The sequence below is a fragment of the Ambystoma mexicanum genome, chromosome 9 (genome assembly GCF_040938575.1).
Source record: "Ambystoma mexicanum isolate Mex_15411 chromosome 9, UKY_AmexF1_1, whole genome shotgun sequence".
Classification (NCBI taxonomy): domain Eukaryota; kingdom Metazoa; phylum Chordata; class Amphibia; order Caudata; family Ambystomatidae; genus Ambystoma; species Ambystoma mexicanum.
Genome location: NC_090931.1, coordinates 1,166,189,856 through 1,166,208,009, shown reverse-complemented (window position 1 = coordinate 1,166,208,009; position 18,154 = coordinate 1,166,189,856).

Below are 18,154 nucleotides of genomic sequence, written 5' to 3'. Positions count from 1 at the left end.
CACATGATCAGTCTGAGCCAATCCAAATCGGAGGCTTGCGGAGCCCATTCACCAAGGGAGAAAAGGAGACAGCAGCAGCTTTGTTTGTACATTGGTAAGGCAGGTCACTATCTCCAAGAATTCCTGGTGAAACCACCCAGGAAAACAGTTGGAGCAACTGACATGGGTGAAGAAGAAGAACAGGACTCGGGAAACTCCAACGCCCAGCACGCATAGGGGTCCACTTGTTGAGCATGAAAAGAAACCATACTGGGCCTCACCAGTTCACTACCACCTGAATACCTGGATTACCAAGATGTCTTTCAAAAAGAGAAAGCAAACACCCAACCTCCACACAGACCGAATGACTGCCAAATTGATCTGGTACCTGGAGCTCAAGTTCTCTGCAGCTGGATTTATGCCCTAACAGAACAGGAAAACAAGCATCTGAAAACCTACCTCGATCAGTATCTGGCAAATGGCTTCATTCGTCCGTCCAAGTCCCCTGCATTCTCGCCCCTCTTTTTTGTGCCTAAAAAGGAGGAAGACCTGAGAACTTGCATTGACTACAGAGCACTTAACCAGATCACGGTAAATAAATGGTACCCGTTACCACTTATCCCCAATCTCTTGGATCAAGTCAAAAACACTCAGGTATATATAAAACTAGACTTACGAGGGGCCTACCATCTTGTAAGAGTAAAAAAAGGAGACAAGTGGAAGACGGCCTTTTGCACGAAATATGGCCTTTATGAATATCAGGTTATGCCCTTTGTACTATGTAATGCCCCGGCAGTGTTCCAATTTTTCATGAATGACATGCTCCGCAAACTGTTGGACGTCTGTGCTCTTGTCTATATTGATGGCATTCTTATCTATTCGACCATCAAGGAGGACCACGTCAAACATGTCTGGGCAGTTTTGGAGAAACTGCGGCAACACAGGCTATATTCCAAATTGGAGAAATGCTTCTTTCATCTGACAGAGGTAGAATTCCTCGGCTTTATTCTCACACCACTGGGCGTATGCATGGACACACGCAAGGTAGACGCTATCCTTAACTGGCCCTCACTGACATCCATAAAGGGAGTACAGAGTGTATTCGGGTTTGACAACTTTTATTGCTGGTTCATTCCCGGGTTCTCCCAAATCATCCACCCAATTACCTCTTTACTATGGAAAAATAAGCAATTAAATTGGTCCACAGAGGCAGAGAAAGCCTTCCAGGCGCTAAAACAAGCATTTAACACAGCACCAATTATATGGCATCCTTGACCAGAACTACCATATGTGGTCGAAACTGATGCATCCAGCATAGCAATGGGAGCAGTCCTGTCACAACGAGACCTCGAAACAGGTCAGTTGCATCCCATGGCATTCTGATCTCGTAAGTTTTCAGCCCCTGAATTGAATTATGCAATCACTGATAAAGAATTGTTAGCAATTAAGGCAGCATTCAAAGCCTGGAGACATCATCATCTTGGAGCTAGACATACTGTCACCGTTGTCACGGACCATTGCAATCTACAATATATGAAGACCACTAAAGCGCAATCATCACGCCAAATCCACAGGGCCCTCTTTTTGTGGAATACGACTTGGTCATCACCTATAGACCCAGAGTACGCAATGGAAAAGCAGACGCCCTGTCTCTCATGAGTGAGGGAGAAGAGGCATTCACTACACCAGACCCCGTGGCCATCATCCCTGAAGGATGAATCGAAGGCATGATGCCGCAACCACTACTCTAGACAACTTCAAATCTGACCTGCAACACTGGATGAGACCATCAGCGCATCAGACTTGGCTAGGGAAGGGAGACCGGTATACGATCGTGGACAACCTACCATACTACCAGGGATGATTTTACATCCCAGATAAGAAATTACAGTATCAAAATCAAATCATCACAAACTATCATGATTCATTAGTAGAAGGGCATCCGGGAATAGCCAAAACCCAAGCTAAAATATAGAAAAGTTAATGGTGGCCAACTTGGCGAAAGGACATTGTCCAGTTCATCGCAACCTGTGGCACCTGTGCACAACACAAGTCCCAAAAACAAAGTCCCGCAGGTCTGCTACATCCTTTAGAAGTTCCCCCAGCACCTTGGCATACGCTATCAATGGATTTTATTACAGACCTTCCCTCCTCTAACGAATACAATACCATCTTAGTCGTCGTAGATCGGTATTCCAAAATGGCCCACTTTATTCTCCTGAAAGGTCTCCCAACTGCTTCTACTCAGGCTACCGTGTTTTTGGAACAGATCGTCCAGCTACACGGGTTCCTATTACTATTGATATCAGACCGAGGAACTCAGTTTGTCTCTGCATTCTGGAAAAGGTGTTGTAAAATTGCCAAAATCAACCTCCAGTTATCTACAATCCATCACCCCCAAACCGACGGCCAGACCGAATGGACTAACCAGACCTTCGAGCAAGACATAAGATGTATGCTGCAACAAACCGAGGATACCTGGAAGGACATACTTTGGTTAGCAGAATACGCATATAACAACTCCATTCACACCAGTACGGGACAAAGACCATTCTACATAGTGTACGGTAGATATCCACGGACATCTGTTTTCAACCCACTGGAATCATTAGAAATGCCCGCTGTAATGACCTTACACAAAACCATCACCCAGGTTTTTAAGGAAGCAGCAGAGATTCTTGCCAAGCCAAAGAGAAACAGAAGCAGTTTACGGATCGGCACCGAAGGGAAGCTCCGAACTACCAAGTCGGAGACAAGGTTTGGTAAGCATCCAATAACATTCCCCTGAAAGGACCACAGGCGTTCTGTCCCAGATATCTGGGACTCCAAACTATATAGACTGTGATGAACCCTGCGGTTATGAAATTAAAATTACCAGCCCACATGCGGAGCCACCCAATGTTTCATGTCTCCCTCCTAAAACCATTGAGACCAGGTACACGGATCGATACTCCACAGGATCCCGAAATAGTTGAAGGAGAACCAGAATACAAAGTTAAAAGGATCCTAGACTCTAAGATTGTCCAGTCCAAGTTATACTACCTTATAGACTGGAAAAGTTATGGAACCCAAGATTGCACCTGGGAACCCAGTGACCATGTCCATACTACACGATTAATCAGGCAGTTCCACCGCAATAACCCCACTAAACCAGGGCCAGGGGGGAAACCACCCATGAGAGGGGCCTTGTGGGCGAGTGCTGTCATGGCCACAGGGCCAAGAACATAAAAACCACACCATCTAGTGATGGGGGCAATGGGTTACTTGACTCACTTATGTCACTTTGGGGCCCATAAACACAGGTGCCCTGGCTGGACTCAGTCCTTGCGCCTTTGGCGCCAGGCTCATATAGAGATGTGAGAAGGAACACTTTATTCCAGTGCAAGAGTGCTTTTTCTTTATTTCAGTGCAGGAGTGCTTTTACTTTACAAGAACTTTCCAGGAGCTGAAAGCCCTTATTCCAGATAACATCATCATATGCTGACTCATTGGGTGTTGCTCCCTAGGCCTGGTCTTCATGTGCTGACTTATCGGGTGTGGCAGGGTGTTGCAGACAGGCTGAACCTGGTGGGTGTGGCTTCAGAGGCTCAGCTATATGAGCTGCTCCATCCTTAAGGCCAGTGCTTCACGTTACTGTGCACTCACGTGCAACATGACGCTCACCGTCGCTTGGACCAGTTTACTTACCTTTGAAACCAGGCGTTCTCCTGCATGCTCACCTCCAGGAAACTGGTGCTTCATCGCTTCATCTGCAGGCTCATCTCCTGATATCCTGATATCCAGTAATCTTGATCCCGACACCGCAGCACTGAACTCTGCATCCGCGAACTCGGACCCTGTGAAGAAGAAGAAAGACAAGTTTAGAACATCTGTCCTAGGACCGTGCCACATTTGAACCCCGCTACCAGCTACTGTACCACTGCAGCTTTGTTCCTCATTCCCTCCGGCTGCCGCCTCGAGCTCTGCAGCTTCTGCCGGGATGGCAACATCACCTGAAGAAAGGAAAAGAGCAAACATCAAAATTGGAACGGACAGCAATACAAGACAACAAACTTTACAAAACAACAAAAACTGACGAGGAAAGACAAAGGCAACCAGGCACACATAACTGAACTATAGTGGCTTAGTCGTAGCAGGACTGGACTACCACATGCAAGGGACCAGTGACGGAACTAATCAACAGGTGAGCTTTCCATGGACAGTGCATTCCACAGGTAGCACGGTTTGGGAGGAGGGGTCTTGAAGGGGATCAGGCGCACAAGCTGGCACACTCACGCCCACTATTCTCCATGCAGGAGCAGTCCCGAGCAGCATCACCTGTTACCACCAGTCACCAGATACGAGCAGAAGGCGAATTTGGACCCGAGCAACCTCACCCCAGGGAGGGCTGCAACCATGCCCCAATGCCTCCACAGAGACTAGGTGAGCGTAACATCTCAAGAGTTGAAGTGAGCAGTAGAACAAGTTACACAAAGGACCAACAAATACAGTGGTTCAAACAAACACTTACTCAAGCAAGGTTTCTTGGTAAAAGAACATACATTTATTTACACAGTCAGTTTAAAAACATTATACTAGCAAGAGCAGCTCAATATCACACACTAATAAACCACAATTACACAACCGATAAGTAAATGAACAAGTTTAGCTCCCCTGAAGTGGGAGCACAATGGCACTTCGGATACTTTCTAAAGGGGTAAAAAGACAATGGCCCTCATTACGACCGTGGCGGAAATCGAAAAACGATGGCGGAAATGCAATACCGCCATCGAATAGCGCTCGGTGCGATTATGACCCGTCACCGTAAAGTACGATGCCATTAGCGACACCGTAGTGAACGCCAACGCTAACTGCACCAAGTACGCGCGCGCGCGCCATGCCAAACCGTAATTAGCACCATGGCGCAAGGGTACGCGAATTCCGACCCTAGCGGACATGTACTTAACGCCATCAAGCACGGCGGAAAGTACCATTCCGCCATGGTGAGAAGTACGGCATCGCGAATCAACCGTAAACGGCCCCACTGAGTGCCTGTACACCGCTCCCTGGCCACATAGTACAACTCCCCGTAGGTGCAACGAAGTCACAATGCAACCAGTGAAATGCACAAGTCACCCATGCATGCCAACCAACAAAAGAATCACAAGAGGGGCCAATGGGAGCTGCAGGGCACAAATGGCACGAATACAGAAGCTATACCAATGGACATGACCTCAGTCTCCCACCAAGAAACGCACGCAAACACAGGCACCTGTGACCAGCAACATTCCGATAATCACATCATTCCACCAATCCACCTGGCTGACCGGCATCTGTTACACAAAACCCAATCCCCCGCCCCTGAGCATGACATCATTCAAACAGTAATATTGGCAGCCCTCACCCCTGACCTCACTGGGCTTCGTAGGCAAACGCGCCCAGCACAGTACCACGCAACTATACTCCGAAGCTGGAACCCAATGCAGATCTCCTCACAATACATCGCTCCCCAAATAGGAATATGCCACATCACTTGCAAAGAAGAACGCCACATGGCCCATATCAGAATAGAAATTTAATGCACAACAAATTCACCAAGCCCATACAGCCATTAGGCCATGAACTCCAAAACACATTTCACCATTGTGGGCTGCATCCGCAATAAATGACCAGCTACTTCTTGTGTGACGCCCTGTTCCTTCATGGTACACAGGGGCTACATTCTCGTACGAAAAGGCAACATGGAAGCGCCTAGAACCGCAGGGCCGTCCCAATAGGGAGGCACTAGTCCAGCTGAAAGGCCGAAATGTTGCTCCGAGCCACTAGTACTGCGTAAGGGCATGTGGCCCATTGGCGATCATCCCATAAGATCGTAATGCTGCTCCATTGATTAACACGAAGGAGCAGGTGTCGGGAGTAAAACCCATCTGCAGGAGTGGCATACAGATGGCAGTGGCAAAAGGGGAGGAGATACCTGTCAACCAAAAGAAAAGAAAAAGAATAGAATGGCCATCAGAACTACATTCGAACAACTCACTTCAATGATCACACTAGATCCACAGCCATATGGATGCTAGCCCACTCCAAAGGATCATCACCACCCCAAAACCACTTGCGACTCATAACTATCCATATCGAGGTGAAAACACCATCACAAACGAGTGTACCTGTGCATGCGTCTGTGAAAACAGAATCCATCAGATGGGATTGGTAACGTGCATGGACACAAGTGTCTGAAGGCGCGTCGAGACAGGGAGGGCTCAACAAGGCCAGATAGACGATGGTCCCACTATGGCAGCCCTGCATCACATAGCGCAGGGGAGGCGGACAGATTCCAAGAAGCCCTGTACATGGCAAACACCGTATCAAATCATCTGTCCATGCATCCATTCATCATTCCCTCATCCCGTAATGAGAACGCCTGTTTCCATACTCACATAACATGTGAGAATTCCATTGAGTCTGTGCGTTATGCAGCCTGCAAAATCCACTGTGCCCCAGCCCGTAATTCCAGTGTTGTGAAGTAACATGTATTTGGGAACGTCCGGCCTCATCATCCACTTCGCTATTGCGCATCCCAAACTATTCATATCAATCATTGCATCCTCGCCATGGCCCCTGTCCCAAGGACACTGAACAATAGAACGTTATATTTGCAGTCAGACCTGTGGGCATCTCCTCGCCGCTAGCTGAAGACCGAAAGCGCCGCCCTTCGAATTCCTCATTTGCAACATCACGTCGAAAAGGCATCTGTGGCCGCTTGAAATCACAAATTAATCCATCTAGTGCGGCTGTGTGTGAAAATGGCAACTGCCTTCACTCACAAATGGGAGGCCCCGCCCGTCGGTGAACCTCGGTACAGTGATGCATGAGGGTCCACCGTTACTCGAGTACTACGTTCCACTGACCCTTCACAAGTCTGTTCGCGACTGCAAAGAATGCATGTGAAACAATGGGACCATAGCCGAATGAACATATCAACCAATGTTACACGGCCATCGGGTACTAATACATGATTGTAATAGCAAGATGCCATTCCTCGAATTGCAGCGTTGTGTGCGGGACGTGCTCGCCCAAAGGGGAGAGCAGCTTGCACAGGTGGAATGAATCACCACAGGTGGAGGCCATACAGCCTGAAAACACATAAATTGCACACCCAGTCTCCTCCCACAACCACACCCACTCCGAAATGCTACCGGCAGGACTCGCGATGTTGGCCCTGGGGGACCTGATAGCACTGCAAGTACTCCAACTCCAAGAAGAAGACGAACACCAACTACAACCGGCCGCACGGAGGAGACGCAGGAGGAGGAGGAGGGCAAGGCAGGGCCAGCAAGGGCTGCCAGCACAGCCACTACCACCACGCAGGCAGCCCACAATCCCACGCCTCCGAGCACATCCGTTCAACCTCACTGATGAGCAGATCCACACCCTCTACCGTTTGGACCGGGACACCATAGCCGCCTTGTGGACATGACACAGGCTGACCTTGTCAGCATGATAGATAGCCCAACCGCCATCCCACCCCTACTGAAGGTGGTGTCTGTACTCCACTTCCTGGCCACAGGCACCTACCAGCACACAGTCGGACAGTTGCATGGCATTTCTCAGCCACTGTTCTCACGGACACTATTGCAAGTGCTCGATGCCCTCCTGCAGCACGCAGACGACTACATCTCTCTACCACGCTCGGAGCAGGAAATAACCAACACAAAAGTGGGATTCCATGCACTTGGCGGCATACCGGGTTGCATTGGTGCCATCGACTGCACCCATGTGGAATTGGTCGTCCCACATGCCATGGAGGCCCAGTACCGCAACCGAAAACAATTTCATTCACTGAATGTACAAATGGTGTGTGACTCCAACAGGATCATTACACATTGTTGTGCCCGATTCCCTGGATCAACCCATGATTCTATGGTCTTGAGGAACTCTACAATACCACGCTACATGGAGCGACACGCAGGGAACAGATCCTGGCTACTCGGTGAGTCTCATTTCATGCATGATGATGTGGGGTATGTGATGCGGCAATGACCTGGCAGGAAGGGGGGGGGGTGCGTACGTAGCAATGGCATTCCACATAATTCGTTTATCGTCCACATACAGGTGATGCCGGATATCCACTGAAGAGATGGCTCCTCACACCAGTCCGGAACCCACGGGACCAGCATGAGGAGGACTACAACCATGCCCACTCACGTACCCGTGTAGTCATTGAACAGGCATTCGGCCTACTGAAGACCCGTTTCCGGTGCCTCAGCAGGTCTGGCGGGGCACTCCTGTACCGCCATGAGTAGGTTGCAAAGATGGTGATGGCATGTGTCATGCTCCACAACATGTGCGTACGTAGAAATGTGCCCATGCCCCCTGATGCAGAACTGCAAGCACCTGAAGATGGTCATGATGAGGGTGGGGATGTGGCAGCACCTCAAGGAGTCTGCGAGGCACAGGAGGGCCGTGAAATTCGTCAGCATCTCATAGATGCATGCTTCTAGCACTCACGCCTGGTGGCTGATACATGGGCACGGGACTCGTGGCACTGTGTGTGTCTGGTACATGCACAATATGGACTGTACGCCTATGATGGCCTAGTACACAAAGATCATTGTCCACACATCTCATTGTTTGATCGTGCATTGTTTATAGCATATGTGATATCATGTTGAACACCCTATCGACCCGCCACCCAAGTGAGCCCAACACACCCCCTCCACCCTCCTACCTCCCCCCCGAACACCAGTGTCCAAAGATGCTCATTGTCAGTGGGCAGTCGCTATTGCAAGCCCCCTCTGCGGGTATCAGGGGCACCCCTGCCTGTGGAGCGCAGGTTCCTCCCAGATCTACGTTGGGGGCTGCCCTGGATGGAACTTGCAACGGATGATGTCTCTGCCTGCTCACGTCCATGCATGTCCCTAAGGGTTTGTGAGAGCTCAGTGAGCACACGGCGCACTGCGGCAAGTTCGGCACATACGTCTTTGGACGTCGCATGCAGTTCCCCCCTCAGGCTCTCGGTGCTACTCTCCATTTGGACTCTCAGGCTCTCGGTGCTACTCTCCATTTGGACTCTCAGGCTCTCGGTGCTACTCTCCATTTGGACTCTCAGGCTCTCGGTGCTACTCTCCATTTGTGCCCTAAGTGTCTCAGTTGATGTTTCTATCTCTGCCTTAGTGCCCCCACATCCATCGGCATGGTCCTTGAGGAGCGTGGCCAGTTGCTGCTGTTGCACGATTAACTGGTCGAGGGACTGTTGCCTCTGCTGGGCCATGGCCATTTGCGGTGGTGTCACAGAGGGGCTGTTCGCCTCATGTTGCCTTGCCACAGGGCTTGTGGGGGATGGCCAGTCGTCGTCTTGTGGGTGCCCCTGCGTGGTATCCTCATGGTGTACGGGATGGAACAGACAGGGGGATTGGGACAGGTCATGGATGGATCTGACTTCGACATCCCCGTCTTCTGTGTCGGAGCATGCTGCCATTAATGGGGTGTCACCTATGGTGCTGCTGCCACCAGAGGCAGTACCTTCTGTGGCATCCATTGGGGGGACCTGTGGTGGTGCTGTTGTGGGCATGCTGGCTGCTGGGGTGCCTGTTGATGTTCCCTCCTGTGTGCTGCCACTTGATATGTGCTGCTGCCGTGTCTTGATGCGTGCAGCTGAGGTGGAGGGTCTTTGGCCGTCGGTCTTGGCCCTCTTTGCAGGTGTGCTGGTAGGGGTGTCCTGGAGCTCGTCGTTTGGATCGGACCCTGTGGTGGAGTAAAGGAGGGCGAGCGTTATTAATGGGTCTGTGGGAATTGGAATGGCAATGTATCACATGCATTGGGGTGGTACCTGAGGGTGATTTGGGTCGGGGCCTTGGAGGTGCTTTCATTTGTGTGTGGAGTGAGGGTGCAGTTGTTTGGCAGCCTGCAGTTAGGGTGTGCCTGCTGCACGTGTAGTGGGTGTTTTTGGGGTTTTTACTTATTTATGTATTTATTGTGAGTTTTAAAGTGCGCTATCAGGCCAATGTGTGTGGACGTTCTCCTGGCCATGTGTTGCTGTTGCGCTATGTAGACACATGTGAGTCACATGATTGGACATTGTGGATTTGGCATGGTTTTATTTGGGCCACCTACCTGATTCTCCGGATGTCTGCACTCCTTTCTCCATCCCTCCGACTCCCTCTATGCTCTCCATTCCAATGGTGGAGGCACAGATTTCTTCCCAGGGGGTCAACTTGATGGGTGATTCCGATCCTCCCCCGGTGGCTGTGGCAATGTTGCGGTTGGCAGAAAGTATGCTATGGACGCGTATCCGCAGGTTGTCCCACCGCTTCCTGCATTGCTGTGGGTTGCGGGGTGCGGTCCCCACCGCACTTACCCGCTGTGCCACCAGGGCCCATATGGCCTTCTTGTTCGCAAGTGCCGTCCTGGTCATTTGCGTGGAGAAGACGGCGGCAGCATTCTCCTGGAGGGTCTCTGTTAGCACGGTGAGTTCCTCACGGGAGAAGTGGACCTGCCGCTTGCGGTCGCACGCTTTCTTCGCTACTTTTCCCATTTTTCTTGGTTTCACTAGGGTGGATGACGGGTTGGGATGTGTCTCAGGGTGGTGTTTTTAGTGGTTGTGTGTATTTTGTGGTTTTATAGGTGTACGGGGTGTTGTTTCCCGTTCCGGGCCCATGTTTTTACTTCCGTTTCCGTATATTTACGGTCACCGTACTTTCCGGTTGGCGCTCACTGCGGTGTCCGCTATGATGGGTGGCGGTATTGCACCTAGGGCGCCGTACGGCGGCGGTGTGGGCCGTTTTGGGGTCATTTGCGCCATCGCAGACTTTGCACTTCCGCCATGGCGTGGTGCTCGTGCCCGATGGGTCGGAATGGGCCGCACTTTGCTCCATCGTGCAATGGCGGAAACGCTATTTACGCTGTGGCGGTCCGGTCAATCACTTTCCGCCAGGGTCGTAATGAGGGCCAATGTTATAAGAATCAACATCCCAAATACTTTCATAGGCAGGGCAAAGGGTTTCAGTAAACTACAAGCAGCAATTCAGTTCATAGGCCTGGGCCAAAGTCAATGGTTCAGAGTCTTTGTATAGGATAGCACAGTTCTGGTTGTAAACGGTTAACAGGCCGATTCATGGAATAATTAGCGCGGTGCAAGTGGCCAAAAACGTGCGAATCGCAGTGGAATAGCGAAAATCGCAGTGCAAGTGCGAAAATCGCACGAAAAGCAGCGCACATCGATTCATGGAAGGCCGTGCGCGAGAAAACCATCGGATGTGCGATAAAAAAGTGCGCGGCGCACGTTGGCGCACAGGCCATCTAACTGCGTGCGCCAGGTCACAGCGAAAATCGCACAGGCAACAGCGAAAATCGCACATAGCGCGGCGCACGCAACAAAAGTATGCGGAACACGGGGCGTAACACTCGGAATGGGGAACAACTTGCCAAAATGTGGGCGTCACGGGGGAAGTACAGGGTACAAGTGCGCGGAACGCCCAAACGCTTGCCTACAACACGTATTCATGGAATAGAATAGGGCAAAAAAGCGCATGCTCAACCAGCGCACAGGCACAAACACGACCGCCACAAGAAAGCAGGCGGTAGCGTCTCTGCGCCTGTGAGAAATGTGCGCCAAAAGGTGCGCCAACAAAAAGCACCTATATTCAGCCATGATGAATGTCCTATACTGTGGCCCTCCAGGACAAATGACGTGCAAAGGGGTACCCACAAACACAGACACCCGCTGACAAAAAATACGTGTGCGTGTATACCGCGGTGCGCGGGAAGTCTCACACGCGATTTGTCAGGGTACATGGATTTCAGGGGTGCGCGGGAAGTTCCACACGCGATTTGTCAGGGTACGTGGATTGCAGGGGTGTGCGGGAAGTTCCACACGCGATTTGTCAGGGTACGTGGATTTCAGGGGTGCGCGGGAAGTTCCACACGCGATTTGGCCGGGTACGTGGATTTCAGGGGTGTGCGGGAAGTACCACACGCGATTTGTCAGGGTACGTGGATTTCAGGGGTGCGCGGGAAGTTCCACACGCGATTTGTCAGGGTACGTGGATTGCAGGGGTGCGCGGGAAGTTCCACACGCGATTTGTCAGGGTACGTGGATTTCAGGGGTGCGCGGGAAGTTCCACACGCGATTTGGCCGGGTACGTGGATTTCAGGGGTGCGCGGGAAGTACCACACGCGATTTGTCAGGGTACGTCGATTGCAGGGGTGCGCGGGAAGTTCCACACGCGATTTGTCAGGGTACGTGGATTTCAGGGGTGCTCGGGAAGTTCCACACGCGATTTGGCAGGGTACGTGGATTTCAGGGGTGCGCGGGAAGTTCCACACGCGATTTGGCCGGGTACGTGGATTTCAGGGGTGCGCGGGAAGTCCCACACACGATTTGTCAGGGTACGTGGATTTCAGTGGTGCGCGGGAAGTTTCACACGCGATTTGGCCGTGTAGGTGGATTTCAGGGGTGCGCGGGAAGTTCCACATGCGATTTGGCCGTGTACGTGGATTTCAGGGGTGTGCGGGAAGTTCCACACGCAATTTGGCCGGGTACGTGGATTTCAGGGGTGCGCGGGAAGTTCCACACGCGATTTGGCCGTGTACGTGGATTTCAGGGGTGCGCGGGAAGTTCCACACGCGATTTGGCCGGGTACGTGGATTTCAGGGGTGCGCGGGAAGTACCACATGCGATTTGTCAGGGTACGTGGATTGCAGGGGTGCGCGGGAAGTTCCACACGCGATTTGGCCGTGTACGTGGATTTCAGGGGTGCGCGGGAAGTTCCACACGCGATTTGGCCAGGTACGTGGATTTCAGGGGTGCGCGGGAAGTTCCACACGCGATTTGGCCGTGTACCTGGATTTCAGGGGTGCGCGGGAAGTTCGACACGTGATTTGGCCGGGTACGTGGATTTCAGGGGTGCGTGGGAAGTTCCACACGCGATTTGGCCGTGTACCTGGATTTCAGGGGTGCGCGGGAAGTTCGACACGTGATTTGGCCGGGTACGTGGATTTCAGGGGTGCGTGGGAAGTACCACACGCGATTTGTCAGGGTACGTGGATTGCAGGGGTGCGCGGGAAGTTCCACACGCGATTTGGCCGTGTACGTGGATTTCAGGGGTGCGCGGGAAGTTCCACACGCGATTTGGCCGGGTACGTGGATTTCAGGGGTGCGCGGGAAGTTCCACACGCGATTTGGCCGGGTACGTGGATTTCAGGGGTGCGCGGGAAGTTCCACACGCGATTTGGCCAGGTACGTGGATTTCAGGGGTGCGCGGGAAGTTCCACACGCGATTTGGCCGTGTACCTGGATTTCAGGGGTGCGCGGGAAGTTCGACACGTGATTTGGCCGGGTACGTGGATTTCAGGGGTGCGTGGGAAGTTCCACACGCGATTTGGCCGTGTACCTGGATTTCAGGGGTGCGCGGGAAGTTCGACACGTGATTTGGCCGGGTACGTGGATTTCAGGGGTGCGTGGGAAGTACCACACGCGATTTGTCAGGGTACGTGGATTGCAGGGGTGCGCGGGAAGTTCCACACGCGATTTGGCCGTGTACGTGGATTTCAGGGGTGCGTGGGAAGTTCCACATGCGATTTGGCCGGGTACGTGGATTTCAGGGGTGCGCGGGAAGTTCCACACGCGATTTGGCCGGGTACGTGGATTTCAGGGGTGCGCGGGAAGTTCCACACGCGATTTGGCCGTGTACGTGGATTTCAGGGGTGCGCGGGAAGTACCAAACGCGATTTGGCCGGGTACGTGGATTTCAGGGGTGCGCGGGAAGTACCACACGCGATTTGTCAGGGTACGCGGATTGCAGGGGTGCGCGGGAAGTTCCACACGCGATTTGGCCGTGTACGTGGATTTCACGGGTGCGCGTGAAGTTCCACACGCGATTTGGCCGGGTACGTGGATTTCAGGGGTGCGCGAGAAGTTCCAAACGCGATTTGGCTGGGCACGTGTATGACAGGGGTACGCGGGAAATTCTACACGCGATTTGGCTGTGAGCTCCCAGGTATTCCCTGTACACCCTCCACGGCCCCTGCAGGCAGCACACACCACAGGGGACTACCCTGCACAACTGCTCATGTCACCCAGCACCCCCACCCTCCAGCATCCATTGGGCACCCTCCACCAGGTCCCCACTCATGTCTCCTACCACCCCACCCCCCAGCATCCAGGGGCACCCTCCACCAGGCCCCCACTCATGTCTCCCACCACCCCCACCCCCCAGCCACCAGGGGCAGCCTCCACCAGGCCCCCACTCATGTCTCCCACCACCCCCACCCCCCAGCAGTGCAGGGGCACCCTCCACCAGGCCCCCACCCATGTCCCCTATCACCCCCACCCCCCAGCAGTGCAGGGGCACCCTCCACCAGGCCCCCACTCATGTCTCCCACCACCCCCACCCCCCAGCAGTGCAGGGGCACCCTCCACCAGGCCCCCACCCATGTCCCCTATCACCCCAACCCCCCAGCAGTGCAGGGGCACCCTCCACCAGGCCCCCACTCATGTCTCCCACCACCCCACCCCCCAGCATCCAGGGGCACCCTCCACCAGGCCCCACTCATGTCTCCCACCACCCCCACCCCCAGCATCCAGGGGCACCCTCCACCAGGCCCCCACTCATGTCTCCCACCACCCCCACCCCCCGGCCACCAGGGGCAGCCTCCACCAAGCCCCCACCCATGTCTCCCACCACCCCACCCCCCAGCAGTGCAGGGGCACCCTCCACCAGGCCCCCACTCATGTCTCCCACCACCCCCCACCCCCCAGCAGTGCAGGGGCAGCCTCCACCAGGCCCCCACTCATGTCCCCTATCACCCCCACCCCCCAGCAGTGCAGGGGCACCCTCCACCAGGCCCCTACCCATGTCACCCACCACCCCCACCCCCAGCATCCAGGGGCACCCTCCATCAGGCCCCCACCCATGTCTCCCACCACCCCCACCCCCCAGCCACCAGGGGCACCCTCCACCAGGCCCCCACTCATGTCTCCCACCACCCCCACCCCCCAGCAGTGCAGGGGCAGCCTCCACCAGGCCCCCACTCATGCCTCCCACCACCCCCCCACCCCCCAGCCACCAGGGGCAGCCTCCACCAGGCCCCCACACATGTCTCCCACCACCCCCACCCCCCAGCAGTGCAGGGGCAGCCTCCACCAGGCCCCCACCCATGTCCCCTATCACCCCCACCCCCCAGCAGTGCAGGGACACCCTCCACCAGGCCCCCACCCATGTCTCCCACCACCCCCACCCCCCAGCCACCAGGGGCAGCCTCCACCAGGCCCCCACCCATGTCTCCCACCACCCCCACCCCCCAGCAGTGCAGGGGCAGCCTCCACCAGGCCCCCACTCATGTCCCCTATCACCCCCACCCCCCAGCAGTGCAGGGGCACCCTCCACCAGGCCCCCACCCATGTCTCCCACCACCCCCACCCCCAGCATCCAGGGGCACCCTCCACCAGGCCCCCACCCATGTCTCCCACCACCCCCACCCCCCAGCCACCAGGGGCACCCTCCACCAGGCCCCCACTCATGTCTCCCACCACCCCCACCCGCCAGCAGTGCAGGGGCAGCCTCCACCAGGCCCCCCACTCATGTCTCCCACCACCCCCACCCCCCAGCCACCAAAGGCAGCCTCCACCAGGCCCCCACACATGTCTCCCACCACCCCCACCACCCAGCAGTGCAGGGGCAGCCTCCACCAGGCCCCCACCCATGTCCCCTATCACCCCCACCCCCCAGCCACCAGGGGCAGCCTCCACCAGGCCCCCACTCATGTCTCCCACCACCCCCACCCCCCAGCAGTGCAGGGGCACCCTCCACCAGGCCCCCACCCATGTCCCCTATCACCCCCACCCCCCAGCAGTGCAGGGGCACCCTCCACCAGGCCCCCACTCATGTCTCCCACCACCCCCACCCCCCAGCAGTGCAGGGGCACCCTCCACCAGGCCCCCACCCATGTCCCCTATCACCCCCACCCCCCAGCAGTGCAGGGGCACCCTCCACCAGGCCCCCACTCATGTCTCCCACCACCCCCACCCCCCAGCATCCAGGGGCACCCTCCACCAGGCCCCCACTCATGTCTCCCACCACCCCACCCCCCAGCATCCAGGGGCACCCTCCACCAGGCCCCCACTCATGTCTCCCACCACCCCCACCCCCAGCATCCAGGGGCACCCTCCACCAGGCCCCCACTCATGTCTCCCACCACCCCCACCCCCCGGCCACCAGGGGCAGCCTCCACCAAGCCCCCACCCATGTCTCCCACCACCCCCACCCCCCAGCAGTGCAGGGGCACCCTCCACCAGGCCCCCACTCATGTCTCCCACCACCCCCACCCCCCAGCAGTGCAGGGGCAGCCTCCACCAGGCCCCCACTCATGTCCCCTATCACCCCCACCCCCCAGCAGTGCAGGGGCACCCTCCACCAGGCCCCTACCCATGTCACCCACCACCCCCACCCCCAGCATCCAGGGGCACCCTCCATCAGGCCCCCACCCATGTCTCCCACCACCCCCACCCCCCAGCCACCAGGGGCACCCTCCACCAGGCCCCCACTCATGTCTCCCACCACCCCCACCCCCCAGCAGTGCAGGGGCAGCCTCCACCAGGCCCCCACTCATGCCTCCCACCACCCCCCCACCCCCCAGCCACCAGGGGCAGCCTCCACCAGGCCCCCACACATGTCTCCCACCACCCCCACCCCCCAGCAGTGCAGGGGCAGCCTCCACCAGGCCCCCACCCATGTCCCCTATCACCCCCACCCCCCAGCAGTGCAGGGACACCCTCCACCAGGCCCCCACCCATGTCTCCCACCACCCCCACCCCCCAGCCACCAGGGGCAGCCTCCACCAGGCCCCCACCCATGTCTCCCACCACCCCCACCCCCCAGCAGTGCAGGGGCAGCCTCCACCAGGCCCCCACTCATGTCCCCTATCACCCCCACCCCCCAGCAGTGCAGGGGCACCCTCCACCAGGCCCCCACCCATGTCTCCCACCACCCCCACCCCCAGCATCCAGGGGCACCCTCCACCAGGCCCCCACCCATGTCTCCCACCACCCCCACCCCCCAGCCACCAGGGGCACCCTCCACCAGGCCCCCACTCATGTCTCCCACCACCCCCACCCGCCAGCAGTGCAGGGGCAGCCTCCACCAGGCCCCCACTCATGTCTCCCACCACCCCCACCCCCCAGCCACCAAAGGCAGCCTCCACCAGGCCCCCACACATGTCTCCCACCACCCCCACCACCCAGCAGTGCAGGGGCAGCCTCCACCAGGCCCCCACCCATGTCCCCTATCACCCCCACCCCCCAGCCACCAGGGGCAGCCTCCACCAGGCCCCCACTCATGTCTCCCACCACCCCCACCCCCCAGCAGTGCAGGGGCACCCTCCACCAGGCCCCCACCCATGTCCCCTATCACCCCCACCCCCCAGCAGTGCAGGGGCACCCTCCACCAGGCCCCCACTCATGTCTCCCACCACCCCCACCCCCCAGCAGTGCAGGGGCACCCTCCACCAGGCCCCCACCCATGTCCCCTATCACCCCCACCCCCCAGCAGTGCAGGGGCACCCTCCACCAGGCCCCCACTCATGTCTCCCACCACCCCCACCCCCCAGCATCCAGGGGCACCCTCCACCAGGCCCCCACTCATGTCTCCCACCACCCCCACCCCCCAGCATCCAGGGCCACCCTCCACCAGGCCCCCACCCATGTCTCCCACCACCCCCACCCCCCAGCATCCAGGGGCACCCTCCACCAGGCCCCCACCCATGTCTCCCACCACCCCCACCCCCGAGCCACCAGGGGCAGCCTCCACCAGGCCCCCACACATGTCTCCCACCAGCCCCACCCCCCAGCAGTGCAGGGGCAGCCTCCACCAGGCCCCCACTCATGTCCCCTATCACCCACACCCCCCAGCAGTGCAGGGGCACCCTCCACCAGGCCCCCACCCATGTCTCCCACCACCCCCACCCCCCAGCCACCAGGGGCGCCCTCCACCAGGCCCCCACTCATGTCGCCCACCACCCCCACCCCCCAGCAGTGCAGGGGCACCCTCCACCAGGCCCCCACCCATGTCCCCTATCACCCCCACCCCCCAGCAGTGCAGGGGCACCCTCCACCAGGCCCCCACTCATGTCTCCCACCACCCCCACCCCCCAGCATCCAGGGGCACCCTCCACCAGGCCCCCACTCATGTCTCCCACCATC